This window comes from Passer montanus, unplaced genomic scaffold (genome assembly GCF_014805655.1).
Source record: "Passer montanus isolate IOZ18808 unplaced genomic scaffold, ASM1480565v1 scaffold11, whole genome shotgun sequence".
NCBI lineage: Eukaryota > Metazoa > Chordata > Aves > Passeriformes > Passeridae > Passer > Passer montanus.
The window spans coordinates 15708441-15728071 of NW_024357613.1; positions in this window are offsets into that span (position 1 = coordinate 15708441).

A 19631-nucleotide genomic window follows, 5' to 3' on the forward strand; every position below is an offset into this window, starting at 1 on the left:
GCCAGGTGCCCACCAAAACCAAACTGCACTATCCTTCCCATCCTCAGCTGGTCAGAGGAGAGAAAATACAACAAAATTCTTGTGGATTTAAATAGGGACAGGGTGAGATGACTGCCACAGGCAAAACAGACTGGACTTGTGGAAAAATTAATTTATTATCAATAAAATCAGAGTAGGATAATGAGAAATAAAATCAAACCTCGAAACATCATCTCTCCACCCCTCCCTTCTTCCCAGGCTCAACTTCATTCCTGAGTTTTTTCTACTTCTTCACCAGGGAAAGAAGGAAACATGGGGAATGGGGGCTGTGGTCAGTTTATCAGGTTGTCTCTTTCACTCGTCTTCTCCTGCTCCCCCGTGGATCCCTTCCACAGTGTGCAATCCTTGAGGAACAAACTGCTCCAGTGTGGGGTCGCCCCATGGGATCGCAAGTCCTGCCAGCAAACCTGCTCCAGTGTGGGTTCGCCCCATGGGATCACAAGTCCTGCCAGCAAACCTGCTCCAGTGTGGGCTCCTCTCTCCATCAGTCCACAGGTCCTGCCAAGACCTGCTCCATTGCAGGCTTCCCACATGGTCACAGCATCTTTTGGGCATCCAACTGCTCTGGGATGAGACCCTCCAGGGGCTGCAGGTGGATCTCTGCTCCACTGTGGATGTCTGTGGGCTGCAGGGGCACAGCTGCCTCACCACAGTCTTCCCCATGGGCTGCCAGGGAATCTCTGCTCTGGCCCCTGGAGCAGCTCCTTCCCTTCCTTCCACACTGACTTTGGTGTCCACAGGCTGTTTCGCTCACATGGTCTCACTCCTCTCTCTTCTCCTTCTTGAATCTCTTATACCAGAGGCTCTACCACCTTGGCCAGCAGCTTGTCTTGGAGCCAGCTGGCACTGGCTCCACCAAGCATGGAGAAAGCTTCTGGCAGATTCTTCTCTAGAGAGGAGTCATCCCTGTAGCTCCCCACTACCAAAACATACCACAAAAATCCAATACACACACTGAGTCTCATTTCTCCTGCTGAAATAAAAACCAGGCAACCCCACAATCTTAGCTGATGACATATTAATTAGTGGAAATGCTGATCAGGAGACTAAAAAGGGAATGAACACACCATTTGAAAGAGAAGATAAGATATAGAAAAATATAACTAAAACAGAAAAAAAAAATCACAAAAAAGAAAACACCAAAGAAAAACAACACCATGTTGACAGGTGCTTCAAAATTGCCTTCCAACCTTCCTCCATCTTCTTTTATATTATTCGTTTAAATAGAGTAAGCTTAATTCTGTACTTGTGAAGTACTCCAAAAATCTCTTCCCATACATCTATGCCCATTTTTGCCTCATAAAAGATCAGTTAAGATGAAAAACGTGGTAGCGTTGGGAAAAGAGCAGCAGAAGAGATGCCTCTCACAGTGCTAAAAAAGCTGCTAGGAATAAGGCAGTGAAGAGAGTGGACAGGAGTCAGCTGGGGAAAAAAAAAGGCCAGCTACAACCTGTAAGAGCAGAAAATAGAGGCTACACACTTAGGGCAGCTTCCACCTGAAAACATGAAAAATAAGCATTCTGTTGGCAAGAATTGAGCTTGAATTTCTGTTTCTTTCTAAGAGCTCCATTTTCCTTCCGTGACCCCTATCGTGGTACCACAGGAACCTTAAAAAAAAGATAATGTCTTTTGAATAGTATGGCAAAATTCAGGCTTAAGTTTGTTCAGATGGTTTTTATTGTTTTACTTGCTTTATGTCTATATGCAGAGTTCCAGCTGGTGCACAACATCAATTGATATTTACCATGCATATCTCTACACAGATTTATATTTAACATTTCTTTTTTAACAGGAACACAGTCAGTAACACAGTAACACATTTCACTTGAAATATGCCCCTGCTACAGAAATGATGTTATTTATGGGCCAACAACTTTTTCCAGTGTATGTTCTGCACAAGGCAACCCTCCCTGTCTCATGCCATGCAAGAGTGGAATGAAAGCTGTTAGCATCCTGACAGCAAAATACAAGGCTGTCCCACCACTTTGAGAGGCATTTGTCTGGGCGAACAGCAAACAACAAATTTCCATAAAGGCCTTCTTAAAGCTAAACATTATGTTAAGAACCATAACTTTTAATAAAAAAAAAAAAATAAAATCAAAGACTATGCAGTCTATATGCATTTTTAATTCTTTGAGGCTTACTGGCTCCTGCAGCTCCTTACCATCATTACCAACTGCATCAAGTCTCTGCAACAGGATGTGAGAAACTTCCCTTTTCCCTCTTCTACAAAGAGTTTTCAACTATTTAGCTTTCCCAACCTCCACACTCACAGATTAATTTGAAAATATGCCTCCTTCTGTTATTTGGCCTCTCACATACTGTTGTTTCTCTTGTCTCTGTCATTTCATAAAAGAAAATGTAATACTGTGTTCAATAATTTCACTTCACAGCCAACACCAGATGAAGTATTCATAAACCCAGTACAAAATGTTTTGCATTGCATGGCACTTCACATGTTCATGACCTTCTTCTCTCCTCTTGCAGAGCATAGTCAGCTCTCCCAGATAAGGAGGATGGTGGGTCAAAGCCTTGTACCTATTCAGTATGAAAATTTGTATTTGTCACCACAACTGCTGCACTTTTAAACAAAGGAAACTGAGAGACATTCTCCAAAGAAAGCTTAGCTCTCTCCACTGCTGAGCCACTGAGATCATGCAATAGTCAGCATGAAAATATCTGGCAAATGGGATTGCAAATGGGACAATAAAGTACTACATGAAAAAGCACAAAATAAATTTATCCTTGAAAACTCAAGTGTGCTAGTCCAGGAAGGGTTTTGTTTTCCATTTAGTTTCAGATAGGTCATTTACAGAATGAATGAGTTTTAAAAGCTCATTCCTAAATAAGGGAATGTGAAGGTTTTTCCTCTGGTAAGAATGTGTATATGTCAGCATTCTACTTGACCCATTTTAGTAGTCAGGGGAAAAAAGCTGTATCAGTGGGTAAGGCAAATAGATGCCATAGCAGATAACAGTAGTTTGGTAAAAAGTTATTTTTCCTAAAGTTGATGCAACACATCAGAAAGAGATGGAAGACCTATGAAAGTCTGTATACTGCTAGAATGTCTCATTAAAACAACCAACAAACCAACAAAACATTTCCCTAGCAACTTTTCAGTATCTTCTTTTATTTAGCCTTTTATTATTGCAATTACTTTTTCATAAGTAACTTTTTAAATTGTTTACATTTTATTACTGAAAACCAAATGGGATTGAAAAAAAAATACCTCAGCCTGTTTACCAAGAATCCCCAGACAAGATGTTGATAATTTATTTACTAGTGCAAACAAAAAATATGTTTTGTTTTGTTTTGTTTAAACTCAGATCTTATAAAAAGAGCTGTAAACAAACTGCCCCACCAGAACTACATCAGTACTATATCAGACAGGTGTTGCATTAAAAAGAACCTTTAAAAATGTTTTGCAAATTAACTAGTGTCCTCTAAATGGTAATAATGTTAGATATTTTTCAGTTGTTGTTTTAAAGAGACATCTTTATTGTGTCATGAAATCATAATATACATGGGTATATGAATAAATTAATCTGAATTCACTGAAAGCATGCAGTTTTATATGGCACATTTATTCTAATTTTAATATTTATATACATATATTTGCAATCGGTTATCACCACTCTTGGTCACTAGCGTACAAAATTGGACTTTATCCAGCTGCACAAAATATTATTTGTGAGTAGAAAGTCTTCCTTTTCTTATTTTGAAGTTCACTGTGTAATATTCCAAGTGCTGGTGCACAGAGTATCAAAAAATGCAGCCTATAGGTCACACGGGCTGTGAGAAGCATTTGTATGCAGACACACACACACAATCACGTAGCTTTTCTGGCCAGCCTTCCAAGGCCATGATTTTCTTATGCAACTCCATATTACATCCTAGCAATTAAACAGTCTTTAATGAACAAAACCTTGAGGCCCAGTCCATTAGCACCTGAATGACAACACGTTCAAGCAGCAAAATCCTGTATTTGCACCTGGTAGATAATGCATTATTTTTCAGGCATGCACACTCTTTGCCTCAAATGAAGCAGAAAAAAGTCTTTTAGTAGGCAGAGAGCATTCAAAGCCAGGTGCATTGACAGAAACGCGTTATTTTCATCCACAGAGCTCAAAAACAATCCCATGCTCTTAGCTCTTGTTCTATCCCTGTACTGCAGCCATCTCCTCACAGAAACAGTTTTCTTTCTGCAGCACAACTCAACAGCAAAATCCAGAACAAAAGCATATGAAGCACTCTTACCCTCCTGCAAACTTTCCAGATAGACGCAGCATTTGTAGAGAAGGATGAACCTCAGATTCTCATTCCTAAAATATGGTAACTACGTCACCATATTTTGCAGATTTGGCTTGTGAATGTTGGTGTATCCAACTTGTCAGTGAAAAAGGCTCCTGCCACAAAATATTCACCATATGCTGCTTGATTGCTGTTGCTAGACAGGAAGGTAGAAAGCATCAAACCCACTGAAGCATTTTCATATACCCTGACAATATACTCATTTTCAGTTGCCTTATTGTGCTTGACTGTAAGTGCTTCAGCTCAGGAACTGGTTCATGCTTGCTTCAATTCGTCCTGCCATTTGTTGCAGCAAGAACAAACAGAACAAACAACAGAAAGCATCAGCTGCCTCAGCCATGCAACTTTAATCCATCTGGTTTTGTCTGCATTTCACTGATATCTCAATAAACATCTACAAATTCTCCCTTACTGCAGTAAATAGTGAAGATATCTAATAAATGGACAAATGGTAAATGCTATAAATATGCAGTCTGAAATAACATGAAAATCAGTAGAGTGCCAAGTTACAGTGTATAGAGATGCTCTGCACAGTAATTCTGATTGCTCCAAATGTATTTGTTTTGAAAACCATGAAATTTGCAAAGACAAAAACGAGATCTAAGGGCTAAATGGCATGTAAAAGCAGCCTGGTCTAGTAGAAGATATTTTTCTCATGGAAGGGGAGTTTGGAACCCTTCTTTAAGGTTTCTTCCAATCCAAATTATCCTCCAATTTTTTGTGAAAGTGTCAACCACATTCTGAAACATGTTAATACTGAGAAAGATCCTGGGGTCATATGGTAAATGAGCTAATTAAGCGTGAACATTCAGCAAAGTGCTATAGATAAGAAAATGACTGTGATTCCTGGATGCTTAAGCCAGCAAATACTAAGATTACTGAAGAGCTGGTATTTATCTCTGTAAAGAGCATTAGTGAGACCATTACTGGAATGTTATGTCATGCTGTGCAGTACACAATTTAAAAATTATTGAGTCACAAGTTAGAAGGGATTAAAAATGTTTTCAAAATAACTTGTAACCTGAAAAATCCATCTGTAAAAGTGTTAATAAGCTCTTTGTAACCTGAAAAATCCATCTGTAAAAGTGTTAATAAGCTCTAATTAGTTTATTAATTAGAAGGCTAAGATATTATTTGTTCAGCTTCTGTAAATGCATATAAGTAAAATATTCATGGCTTTTAGCTCTGTAAGATAATAATCTTAAAAATGAATAATGATATTTAGTAACCAGAAAACAATGGAATATGAAGTTCAGCCTCAGGTTTGCATTTCAGCCATGAGCCTAAGGAATCACTGAGAAAATACTAGGACAGAAGTGTACTCAGTCATTTTGTATTTCTGAGTTATACCTTTTTTTCAACATATACCATATCTTATGCAGAAATAATGTGCAGCTTAGGGACTGTCATAAATGAACATAACAGTCACCTTTCATTTTAAAATTCATATAACTTTGAGTATTCCTCAAATTACCTGGTTATTTTTTTTAAGAGGAAGGGAGTCCCCAGGAAAAATTTCTTTATTTTCCCATACATTTCAAGCAGATGTCATCTACAACAGTATCTGATTGAATTTTATAGTTTTTCACAGCCTATTCAGAACCTATCTGTCATATTCAGTATTCAAAGATTAGTTCCTAAAGACATAATAAGAGGCACAAAACTCAGCACCAGGACTCACCAAAGACAACCACAGACAACAGCAAGACCTGAAGCACATGGTGTAAAGCACTCACTGGCAGGGAGAGTTCCAGCAGATTGTTTCTCATTAAACCATCTCTTATAATGCTCTAAAACACGTATCTGCTTTGACCATCCAAGAATAAAATGTTCTGTTACTATGGCACAGTTTGATTTTCAAAGCTTGTTTTTATAAAGTCTTCCCTGTACAGGGTAGCAGCTCTCAACAGCCACTCTGCTGCCCTCTTTCAAATTGCACCTGCATGTTTGGGATGCTTACAAAAAGCTTGAGAACATTTAGGCTGCTAATGCTCTGTAAGAAATTTCCTTTCTTGCTGAGCAGCTTTGTCCTAATATACTATACACTTCATTTATGATACCCCCATTTTACCCCAAAGGTTAAACCATATACTTTTGGGGACAAGGACAGCCTTTTCCTGAGTTCTGTACAGGCCTGGGCCAGTAGAGCACTAGGACATACCTATGTTCACTGGCAATAATTAAGAATTTAATACATTAATTGACAAAAGACCCTGCAGTTAGCAATAATTTGATATCTCCACAACACTGAACTGCAGATATGAACTACAGGCCACTAGTTCATATTTACCACTGCTGCTGTAGAAAGGACTAAGTGCCCTTTCACTCATGGTGCACACAGAAGAATGTTTCGGCATTGAGAAATCTCCCTTCATTTCTGGAAAGTGAATCCAGCTAACAGCATCTAGAACCTCAGATTGCTTCAAAAATTACTTTTTTCCCAACAGTCAATTATTGTGCAATGTTTTCAAGTACTGATGTTTCCAGCAAGCCCAGGAGTCTCTTTCAAAGAATATCATCCACTAATTACCGCGTATAATAACTCAAAGCAAACTTACGTAGTTTCTACAATTATTCTTCACTTTTTGTCCTGCATGCCATTGTATATACACTCTGTATAGCTGTATGACTGCCCATATTCTGCAGGTAGTGGGCCTCGGTTGGTTGTCTTCCTCTTAACTCTTGTATTCAATTCCTCATTTTCTTTTGTCTTTTGCTCTTTCTTACACAAGGAACTTTGCTATGAATGTAAGACAAATGTCAGTACACCCATGCTGTGTTTTAACATTTGATTTAACCAGATTTGATATTGATAAGCACCATTTTGAAACTGCAGTCAGTGTAGGAGAGGTGCATTAATGAAGCATGGTTACAAAATGTGATTTGACATCAGTCTTGTTTTGCAAAACTGGAGGGCACTTTAGACTCCGTGTTAATTTTGTTCACAAGGAACATTCAACAATATGGGCATGTTGTGACGAAGGTTCTTCTCAGATACACTGGAAGGATACAGAAGTTTTCAAGGAGAAACAACACTCTACTCTTCATTCTGCAGCAAATAACTGTAAATGTGGTTTGACTAACTTGATAATGCTACAAAAGCACAACACGCAGAGTAACAGAGGATTTTATTTATCCATGGTCATCTAGGAAGAGTAGAAAAAGGCAATCATTCTGCGTTCAGTTTAAAAAAAACCAAAAATATTAGTATATTAGTGTACATTTCAAATAAATACTGAATGTACAATCAAAATTATATCTCATGACCTCTTCATCTTATTAATTCAGGTACTAGTTTTAGGACCAAATTTTGAGAACCAAGACCATCCAGAGCTTAAGTTTATGTCTAGAAGGATAATTTATGACATCAAATGTGCCTGACATCACATATGTCTTTACCCAACTTTTCCCAGTGTATTAAAGTCAAAATCTTGTTATTTATACTCACATCCATTCTTTTCATCAGTGGATGGTGGCACAAAGTCAAGACTGCTTTTAAAGCTTCCTCTAGAACTACTTTACATAAGCTGTTCTATGAAAAGAGAAGAAAAAGTGGTAAACATAAAAAAGCAAAACACAATTCTGCTACTTAGCACAGTCTAGATGAAATTACTTTCATAAATAATTCATTAAATCTCCAGTATTAAACAGGTTAAATCATTTTTATTTGATGGGGTTTGGTGCTATTAATCCTTCAGAACAAGAATTAGAAATTGAATAATCTCACATTATTTGTAACTGTGGTGGAGATATGTGGTTTTTTAATACAGTTATAAAGGAACTTTCTGAGTTGCAAATGTACTTTATTAAATTTCTAAATATTATCATAGATGGATTTGATGGGAAAATTTTTTTACCCAGGCCATCCTAAGGACAGTGCAAATTTCAATGAAGGAAGAATCATGGCCCTTTTTAAGCTTCATTCCCATATTTTTCTTCCTGTTAATTCTGAAATCAGGCATAATCTGGGCTATCTGCTGTGCTATCTATTCTTCCTATTGAGAAATTAATTTCCCATACAAACTTGGAAATCCATGATTCTCTCTATTCAAGTGAACTATTTTGAATTTCAATGGCAAATAAAAATCAGGTGGAAAAATTATATATTTGAATCAGAAATGTAAATCTTTGTGATCCTGAACAAAGCAAAAAAAAGTAGGGTTTTTTATTTAAGGATGAATTAAGGGTCTCTCTTCTCCTTTTTTTTTTTTTGAGCACCTAAATATTTACAATTTATGGGATAGACTGAGAAGAACATTATAGAATTGATTGGGAAGGTGTGGCCTCCTCTTTTTTTTTATTCCAAGCAGCTTAAAAGTAGGGCCTTTCAGCCACCTGAAAGACTCATGTTCAAACATATCTGCTCTTTTTTGATGGTATTCAAACATTATATCCAAGGACAGCAACTTTACTAACAGGTTTCCTTCTATTACTCAGTAAATTCTTCACATTCCCTCTTCTTGACACCAATAATTTTAATAGAGAATTTTATACACTGCAATAGAAAGGGAGTAATAACTATTATATAGCTGGTGAAAACAAGTGGGGCTTGGTTTGTTTTTTGGGTTTTTTTACTGCAAATCCCAGTTTTTAGTCTGTGCCTCACCTACAAAGCATTTTCTGCAAGCAAAATCACAGGTCAGGCCACAAGGGATGGCATGCTCACAATTTGTCTATAGAAAATTTGGTCAAAAATAGGCTACAGAAGAATATTTGGTTAAAAAGTTCTGGAAAGCACTGTCCATTTCTAATTTTTCTGAAATATTTCTTCTTCTAAACGACCAGAAAAATCCAGTTCAAAATTCATAGTTTTTCATTTAAATAATTTTTAATATCTTAGAGAAACAAAATAGCCTTAAACTATTTATATCATGGGTCAAAAGGCCACCCAGACATTTCTGAAAAAAATATTTTGACAGTTGGAGCAAAACACTTACAAAGCTGGATTTTAAGAAATGTCTGTTTCACTGTCCTCAAATAGCAAGTTGTCTCAGTACTGGCTCTGATATCTGAAAATATCAGTGGGTTTTGGTTAAATTTTGCACTTAAAAAAAATTGTAAGGGTTTGCAGATGTCTGTCTTATGTTCTGCTATAATTTTTCTTGTTTGTTTTTCCTAGTAGGCCCATATTAAACAAAACAAAAACAAGAAAAATTCTCAAATCTTGTTCTGCATACCAAACTAGGAAAAGATTGCAGTGCACCTCCAGCTCAATTGTATAACCACACAGGCAACCAAAAATAATCACTTCTATTTTTCTGGTGAAGTGTTGAAAGAGCTGCTATTTTGACCAGCATGAATTAGCAGGCAATATTTTAACTATCAAAGTGAACCCTAATTCAATCTCATGATAAACCTCAAATGTCAAAGTGTTTTCAAGCTGCCAAAGCAGGCCTGTGAAGGCAGAATAACCCGAGGTAGCGAAATCCCTGACAGAGCCCCAAGCCTCCCTGTATGGCAGAATGGCACAGGGCAGACAGTGACAGGGTTTCAGCCTGGGGTCCCAAAGAAGTGCAGGTTTATCCCAGTGACACTTGGTTAAAGGAATTAACTGTGTTTCATTAGCAAATGAACAACTTAGCTCACTTCTGCTGCATTGCCTCCAGCTGCAGTTTGGTGGAAGGAGTCAGGTGAGTACTTGTTGGAGTCCTGGGATGTGTTGGAGTCCTGGGATGTGTTGGAGTTCAGGGATGTCTCTACTGGACTTCTCTGTCTGACTTGGGCAATCCCAGATGAGCTGAGGGACACAGCTCCCCACAACCTTCAGTGGAGTTGCCAAAGCCCACCCTTGTTTTCTAGGTGGGTGTGACTTAAAAGTAAATATTTTTGCTATGGTAACATTTCAGATGGAACACATTAGATGTGCACACCCTTTTAAATAAAGAACAGAAGCAAGTATTAGAAAATCAAAATGTAAGCAGTACCTGTTGAAATTATTTTAGGAAATCATTCAAGAGTGCCCAAAAAACCCACAGCAACTCATCAAGACAGACAGCTGGCAAGCCCACAGCACTTCCAAAGCAACAGCCAGACTGTAGCAGCTGCCAGCTGATCAGATGTTGTAGCTTTTGAGATACTATTTTCCATATAGAATCATATATTTATATCTAACTCCATTACTACCTAAAACACTCTTTTTTTTTCTCAAAAATAGAGATTATGATGGAAAACTCATCAAGAAGAAATTTAGAGGCAAAATTAGACATTCAATACTTAAATGGCAAAGTTACATTCCCTATTCCAAGAATGCACAGGGATCACAATCTTAGTTGACCACCTCTGTCTCAAATACTTCAAGGGATACAGTATATGAACCTTCAAAGAAGCAAAACTCTTTGCTCTACAGAACAACCTTGTACAGTATCCACACAGAGCTCTGCAGAAGTGACTTCAGGAACTGGTCATGGAAGCCCACTGGAGCAGATGAGGTTATAAATTCAAAAGGAAACACTGTTTGGATCAGCTCTTGGCCTTGAAACAGCATTATGGGACAGTCTGAGAATGGGTGCTTGAAGGTGCAAAGTTGGGAGTCTTGTGAAAACACAGGCTGTCCCCTATGTCCCAGGCTGAAGTCCAGATTATTCCTTGCTTTCACAAAGTCACCATCACTACTTGAAGGAAAGAGAATGAATGAAAGATGACAACTCATGTTCTAAGAATGTTGTCTAAAATCAGATCCCTGGACTCAGCAGTGATTCATGGCCAATGAGCCACATGAACTTTTACAAGGGTAAAAATAGCATATTTGCACACTGTTAATTATATACAGTAAACTAACCTCTTTATACCAGCTGCTGTATATCACTACAGTGGCTCACTGGGCATTTCTTTCTAAGGTTCTAGGAGCTGTACTAGGGGGAAAAATAGAAATAATGTAAAATACTTACCCTGTCTCTCAAGGTAATGAAATTCAAATGGCCACGTATTTTTTGGTGTTGATTCTCTTTTATGTGCTATGATCAGGTACCAAGGAATTTAGCTAAAACCATGATGTCTTAAAAAAGAGCATTACATGACATCTTGACTGAAACACTAGATGTGAACACTTCGTCTTCAAAGCTTTTATTAAAAATCTCAGTGCTCAAAGAAAACAAATTAAAAGCATTCCTCAAAGTTGAATAAAGACAATTCAGAGAATTCTTAGCTTCCCAAGTACTTGAGTGTGCAGCACTGGACAGGATACAAACTCTTCAGCATAGAAATCCAAAGAGGTGAAGAATATGAAAGAAAAATCCCATTTAATTTGACCAAAATATTATTACAATTTTCTTGAATAGCTGGTGTTCCTGATAGTACCAGCTTAATTATGCCCTAAGGAAACTCTGTCATGGACCACTACTAGCACAATTCCCTCCCAACTTCAGCATACCCTGAAACTCTGGGCTTCCCATCTCCAATGCCTTTGGGAATAGCTCAAACTATCACTTCATCATTGTCTATGATATTTTCAGCTCTTCACAATCTCCATGTGTACAGAATTTAAAAATACATTTCTGAATTCAAGAAGATTTTCATTTTTTCCAAGATTGAGTGCAACCTAATCTTCTTATTTCTTCCCTTTCCACACCCAAGAGCAGTTGCCTTAAAGAAAGAGAGCAAGTTACATAAGGAAGAAGAAAGGAATTTGAGATATTCCTACCTGTATTGCTTGCAAGTCTTTGATTCACTTGTACGAAGATGAATATGCTATTTTGGCTATTAGTATTTTCAGACCCTGCTGTGGAAGAGAGAGGGCTTGGAGGAAAGGGGGGGAATACTTCCTACAGGATTAATTCTCATATTACAACATCTAGAAAGATGGCAATATATGGGAATTGTTGCAGATAGAGAAACAAAGAATTGGGGCAAGTTATACTCCTCACTGAATAAGTCAAAAGACACCCTATTAATTGCAAGCAGGTTCGCATTCTCTTGAAGCAAACTCAATAAATACATGTCTCAAATTACAGCTAGACTTCAAAATTCAAATTAATGTTACACAGAAGAATTTGTTAAAAGGGCATTATTAAAGCTGCCATTCAGCTGCTGGAATTCAGAGTTAGGAAATGACAGAACTGTCCGTAGAGACATCATCATTCACCTGCCATCCTCTCCAGAAATGTATGAACTACCACAACATTTTGTTGCATAATCACACTCTGAGTGCACACTGATCAAATCTCACAGAGTAACAGGTACACAAGGGGCTCACATCCCATTCTCTCCCACTGCAGCTCTACAGCACAACCTGGGATCTTGCTCTTGTGCTGTGACTTCACCTCAGGCTCCCAGGGCACATGGATCTGAGTCAGTCAGTCAGTCAGTCAGCCAGTCAGTCTGTGTGCTGCCCACAGATGAAGCACTGGGATAGGCACTGGCATGGGAGTGGTACCTGGTAGGTGATGTGCCACCTGGTGATGCACTACTGTTGTCCACTTCATATCATAGTGTCCAGATTTATTGGATTGAGAACAGACAGATGGAAAGAACCATGAGGCACACATCATTCTTTCAGCCTCTCTGATATGATGTGCAGAATGGAGTGGGTCCAGTTAAGGGTCTTGCCTCTCTTCTGCACACTCTTGAAACATTTTTATATAGGCAGTATATGTGATTATGAGAACTCTCTCACAATTCTTTCTACAGAGCTCCTCAATAGAATTTTTGAAAACTTCATGACCCATCTTCCCAAAACACATCTGTGAAAAAGGTCAGTGTCATTAGCTTTGTATGGCTGAATCTAAGGCAGATATTAAATTCAGGTTTTCTCACATAATTCTCAGGCCTAGGATTCTGCCTCACTCAAGAGATGCCCAACTTGTTGTGTAAATAGGTTACTAATGACCAGCCCAGATTATTCTTTAACTCTTCAATTCTAACTCCTGCTCTCATCATTCTGTTTTTGAACAATTGACTTCCAATTTCCCATTTATTCCCCCTACTCCAATCCAAATAATAGGGTATCCATTGTTCCTCATCAAAATGTCACAGCAAAATCCAGTATTTTTTTCCTTTCTTTTCTTTCTAATTCATTACCAAACGCTTTCACCAGGTCCTTCACCAGTTTTCTGACTCTCACCCAAGTCTCTGTCTAACCACAGTTTGAATTTATTACATTTCCCCCTTCTGCTTTTACTCTACTCCCCACAACAAGAAAAGATTATTTGTTCTTCTTCAAGAGACCAGGCTCACCAGAAATCAATTAAGGGAAAGCTACTGAAGCTTCTGTAGCCCTGACCTCAAGCATACTCAAGTAATTTGTAGCAGCAACAGTTATTCAGCATGGTTGTTTCTGAGGTATGAGAAGCACATCCAATTATTCTATACGGATGGGACAGGTGTAGCTTGAGTATGATTTTGGGATCTGTCTGAAGAAAACCAGCTTGAAGAAAAATGGCATTTGAATTTCTTTGGCTTTTTTAACTATGGAAATTTAAAAATCCTCTACCAAGTACTCATCAGTTTCAGTTTTCACAGAGATCGAAAAAGGTTGCCATGACAAAAAAACCCAACCAAACAAAAAACCCAAGCAAATTAATAAAATACACCACAACTTTTCAAACAACTTTGAAGACTAGGGACTTTTAAAAACATGATTTTAGAATATTATAGCATAGGCAAAAATAAAAATACCTTTCCCGTGATGGTACTACTGTTTGTAAGGAGCAAAGGAGAGAGAATGATGAAAGGAAATGACAAAAAAAAAAATTACTGGATCCCTTTGGCTGAAATTTTCCAAAAGAAATTCAAACACGCAAAAATTTAAAAGCAGCATACCCATTAAGGCATCCTATTCAGAAAAGTTTCCAATTGCCACTTAATATAAGGAAATGCTGCAAAAAGATTTATATAACTCTGCTTATGTATCTTTTAACTCCTGTGCTCCTGGGGAAAGTAAATTATTTATTAGGAAAAAATTGTAACATTTTGCATACTGTGTTTACAATTTTAATTATAGAATAAGAAAATCTAGGTCTTTTTAGGTTCCACAAATACTGACCAGGAATGGTTTTCATGCAGTCATTCTTGATTTGGGACAAGAGAATGGATTCATGCTTTCCTAATTTTTCTTTCAAACCTATTTTCTCAGATTAACATAACCCTTTTTACAAGTCCTACACCTACACACTCTTAGAACTACAATTATGGGCATTCACATCATCAGTAGCCTAAAAAATCCCTTTTACATCAGCAACATATAAAGAGAAGCAGTAACTGCTTATGTTAACTGCAGCTAAATTTATCAAACGGAGTATTTTGCCTCTAGCCATTTTAGTTGCAACAAGTCACACAAAGATAGCACAGAAATTAAAACATCTGAGGGCTGTTGAGGCTACATTTCCATTAGCAAGAGGTAGAGGTGCCAATAGAAGGAGTTTTATAGGTAAAACATTTAGTTCTGAGGGCCTAGTCTTGGTAGCAATACACAAATATACATATTTTGGGTTTTACTGTAGCCTAGCCTTACTCTGGTCCCATGGACTGTTGACTAGAGCAGGTGAGTTCCTGGACTGATTTTATCAGAAGGAATTTAATTCATCTCTGGTCTCCCTAACTGAGACACTCACTTCAGAAAAGCACTCCTACCCCAAACCAGGACCCCAATGTAGGCACATCTTGTCAATGAGATTTATGAAGGTATAGTACAAACCAAGAGTGGTCCTATTGAAGTTCGCATTGCATAGGGAAGAGTACAAGATCCAAATCAGGACCCTGGAACAATATTACTGAGCTTTAAAGCTGAATTACCAATGCTTGCATAAAGGTTCATATTTGCCTACAAGGGGAAGGGAGGCAGGCAGACAGTGTGAGGTCTCAGCAGGTGAATTAGAGATGATGCTCATTACCAATTGAAAGAATTGCCAGGAACTGTTACATTAGCTGGATAAGCTAGGTAGCCTGTAAATTCATTGCTATCTTAGCTGAAAAGATAGACTACAGGAAGAGAAAACTTGCTTTACTTTTTGTTGGGGTCATGCAGGGCTAGATGCAGAGAATCCGTGTGGATTGTGTGACATGAGGAATTTGCAGACTCTTACAGGGTAGGCAGAAGTTACCAATTTCTAGATTCCCAGAAGTCCCTTTTATAGCTGAATTCTAAAAATTTAAGAAGGAACTTGATGTAAACATATGTATTGTTGTACTTATAATGCCTTCAGGCCAAGTAACTCTTATCCAAATGAGGCATATAAATTAATTCTTCTGATGAGCAAGGGAGATTCTTTGCTCATTTATCCGGTGTGGGTAAAGGGACCTGTGTGTGCATGAAATGGTTTGGGGAGTTGTTTGTTTGATTTAATGAGTATCATTTCTGTATTGAATTTTCTAGCACACATTAAATTTCAAGCAGATCATTATTTTTATGCAGAACCTCATTGCAGTGTACCCTTACAGACCTAACAAAGAAAAGCACACTATATGGTTTCAGACGGTTCTTCTTTCTGCTTTTCCATTGAATGAAATAAAATTATTAAAAATCCCATATCAAAACCTGCAATTTTATGAAACAATATTCAGAAAATATTAAAAATACAGAGAAGATTCAGGCTCTTCCTCCATGGCAAGGTTTCTTACCTTCCAGACTCAGCAAGATAAGGTCAGTTCAGCAAAAAGAAATCAATGATTTATCCAGATCTCAGGCTCAGTCTTATTTCTTTGACACCTTTCTGTCTCTGCCACAAAGGTTTGAAAGATCTGGAAGGTGGGACCATGTGAACCTCATGAATATAAACAAGGCCAAGTGCAAGGTCCCACACCTGAGTCCAGGCCATTTCAAGCAGAAGTACAGACTGGGTGGAGAGGGGATTCAGAGCAGCGCTGAGAAGAAGGACTTGGAGCTGTGGATAAATGAGAGCCTCCACATGACCTGGTAACGAGCATTTGCAGCCCAAAAGCCAACCATACCCATCACAAGAGTGTGACCAGCAGGTTGAGAGAAGTGATCCTATGACTTCACTCTCGTGAGACCCCCCACATGGAGTCCTCCTGGGCTGTGGATGCCCCAGATGGCAAATCTGTTTCTGTACAAAACATTGCCCAGCTTTCAAATAATTTTTAAATATGAGCTCCAAAACTACACTTTAAACCAGAAGTTTAAATTAAAGGTTTCAGAAATGTAGGCAAAATGTTGCTTGCCTTTAGGAAACAGGCAAAATGTAGTTATGTAAAAGCTGATCACCTAAGCTGTCAAACTAGAAAAGAAAACCTGTCACCACTAAGGAGAATAGGTTCAAAGAAGTCAACCAGAGCTGGAGTGAATCAGAATAGTACAAACTGTACTGTTTAAAAGCTCTCTGACAAAGAGGTCTCAGAAACAGAGAGAGGTCTCTTGGTATAGTTCTAGATCAGCTTCACTCTATGAGCAAAATGGGATGTTCAATATTGAGGGCAGTTACAAACACATTCCATGTACATTCTAATGGCTGATTATCCCTCAAGAAACCGGTCATAAGACACACTCCTGTGTGCAAACACAGACTGGAATTTACTGTGAACTCTGTCACCATAGTTACCATAATGTTCTTTCTCATCTCATTTAAGTAAAAATTATTTTCTTTTGTCTTTGGAACACCCTTTCAGTCAAAAAGCAACAGAATGTAATGGGATTATTTTCTTTGTAAAGTACCATTCCTTGTTTCACACTTAAACCTCTATATAACTTTGGAGAACTAATCCTTTTGGGAACTTGTCAGGGTCTTGTATGTACTGCAAGAACTGTGTGGTATATGAATCAGACAAGCAAAGTGTTACACAAAATGGCACAGTATAAACTTGCATTATATGAACCCTAAGCTAGTCAGAAAGTGAAGAAGACCTCATCCAGTATAAGAAAGAGAAGATAAATGGATAGCAAGAAGGTAAATGGAGACTTACTCAAATGTGAACTTATTGAATAAGCAGAACAGTGCTCAATGCCTATTAGTCTGCTGGATCTCATTCCTACCCCATGGCAGATCCCATGGCTTCGTTTTTCATTTATATTCCCCACTTCATTCCAAAACCTAAACCTCCTAAACCGGTTGGCTCACTCACAGCCAACCTTTGCTTCCTGTCCCCTCCCTCTATGCGTTTAGGCTCTGCCATGTTCTCTCAGATATGATGATTGCACAATTGCTTGTGATTTCTGCTTTGTTTGCAGGAGAGGTCAGCCACATGCTACAAGCCCACAGCAGGACCTGAACCACTGAATCCACTGAATCCACTGTTCCCAGTTGGCAGAGAGTGATTCTGGAATGCCTCTTCAGCGAGGGGCAATATTCTGCACAGCACAATATGAAAGGGAGGAAAACCTCTCCCTTTTAGAAGACTTCTTTAGCCTGGATTACTCCAGCACAGCTGGCAAAGCAATGGGGACTGAGTTAAGGCATGGGAACGGGATTGAAGCAAGACAAAAGGCAAGAGCAAAGCCCCCTCAGCTGTTTTTGCTGCCAGAGACAGATGGAAATACCTATCTACCTTGCCTGGGTGTTGTTCTGGAGAGTGGAGCAGGCACATCAGGGATGGGTAGTGGCTGGAGAGAGCTACAGCCTGGGCACACAGAGCTGCCCCCTCAGCTTTGTCAAGGGCATTCACAGGAAGGATGTCTGGCTCTCATGGCTGTGTGCTTCCTGTTCCAAGGAAAGGGCCTTACAGACACATACGCATTTCAAAATGTATGGAAAAACCAGTCCTGAGGGCTGCCAGTTTCTGACACTACGCAGCCTTGCATTTTATATATCCAGAGAGAAAGTCCTGTCAGAAAGATTTGTTATAACAGGAGTTGTTTCGTGAGGAAGAACATGGAAGCCCCATTTGAAGCACTCTTCTCTCTTTTATCTTTGTCTCAAGTATACTGACATGAAATTAATCTCATCTGAGAGTTTAAAGGGCTTAATTCCATATTCTTTTGTGATTGTTAAAAGAAAGAAGCAGGAGGCAAATTTAACTACAATGTGAAGTTCAATTATTTCAATTACCACCTCCTGCCTAAGTGAAGTCTGTTCCTTCAAAGACATCTGCAATTTTACACTCATTTGCTCTTAAAATAGCATTAATTATAAGAGTTTAACTGGAAATTCTAAAAGAACACATGAACAAATTAAATAATTACTTACATACATTAAAAACTTGCATACCTGTTTAATTTATAAATTAGTTATTTACCTTTCATAATTAATCATGCAGCTAAGAACAAGCCTTAAGAAGTACCTCGAGAGTGTAACATGAAATTTTGGCCCATTTTAGAAGTCATATTATGAGATCCTACTCTGCAGGCCATTTCACAAAACAGAATAAACACATCTTAAGTAGTTGATATCTACAAAAAAGCACAATAAAGTGGTATAAATTACAGGGGAAACTATCATATTATCACTTTGGCGCTTTTTCTGGAATGGGGATGATAGGTGTTGGCAGGACTGTTTCTCTGTGTGGGAACTTGCTACATTGTGGATCAACAAAACGACAGAACAAAGAGCAGACAAAAAAGACAGAAAAACCACAGGCGAAGATAAGACAAGGAAAGATTGTTGCACAGTAGGAAAGGGAGTGAAGTAGCCGTGAAGCTGACAATGGTGCTCTAGGCAGCATCCCAGGGTGCCCACTGCAAAAAGCCTGCAAGGAAAAAGATGCATGGATAAATATCCACAACAGAAGGAAAACTGGATTTCATCACATTTTCTGTAGTATTTGTCATTCCCTATGCAAGGCATTTATTTCAGTTATGCCAAATGGTACTGAATAGACACCTTACATAAAGAAAACTTCAGTGTTGCAGGTACACAGGAATAAAGTGCACTTAATACTCTGCTTACAGACTGCCCTGTGTATGGTTGTTATTGAATTTACTCAGAACTGACACAAATGGGTGCATTTCTGAGAGATCCATTTTAAATCACAATCATATTTTGTATCTAATCCTGGGAATTCTTTTTCTGCTCCCAGAAAAGGCAGGTGCTATGATTTTGCAGTGAATAAACAATAAATTAATTTAAATTCTGCTTAGGTTGACAGGTTCCATTCTACCTAATCAATGGAAATCACTCTCTACCTATGCAGAGAGAAATGGAATGAAAGATACATAATTCCACACATGAACAATCTGAATATCAAAAATTTTATTACCACACTTCAGCCAGAAAAGCTACAGTGGGCACTGACAACAAAACAGTGTAAGAAAGTTTTATATCTCTGCTCTTTTTCCTGGGCTGCACAGCACAGATTGGTACTACTTTGCTGGAATCAAAAACACTCATACTTCTTTTCAGAGTACTTTTGTGCAACATCCTTAGTGACTTCCAAACACTTGTGCAGACCTAAGAACA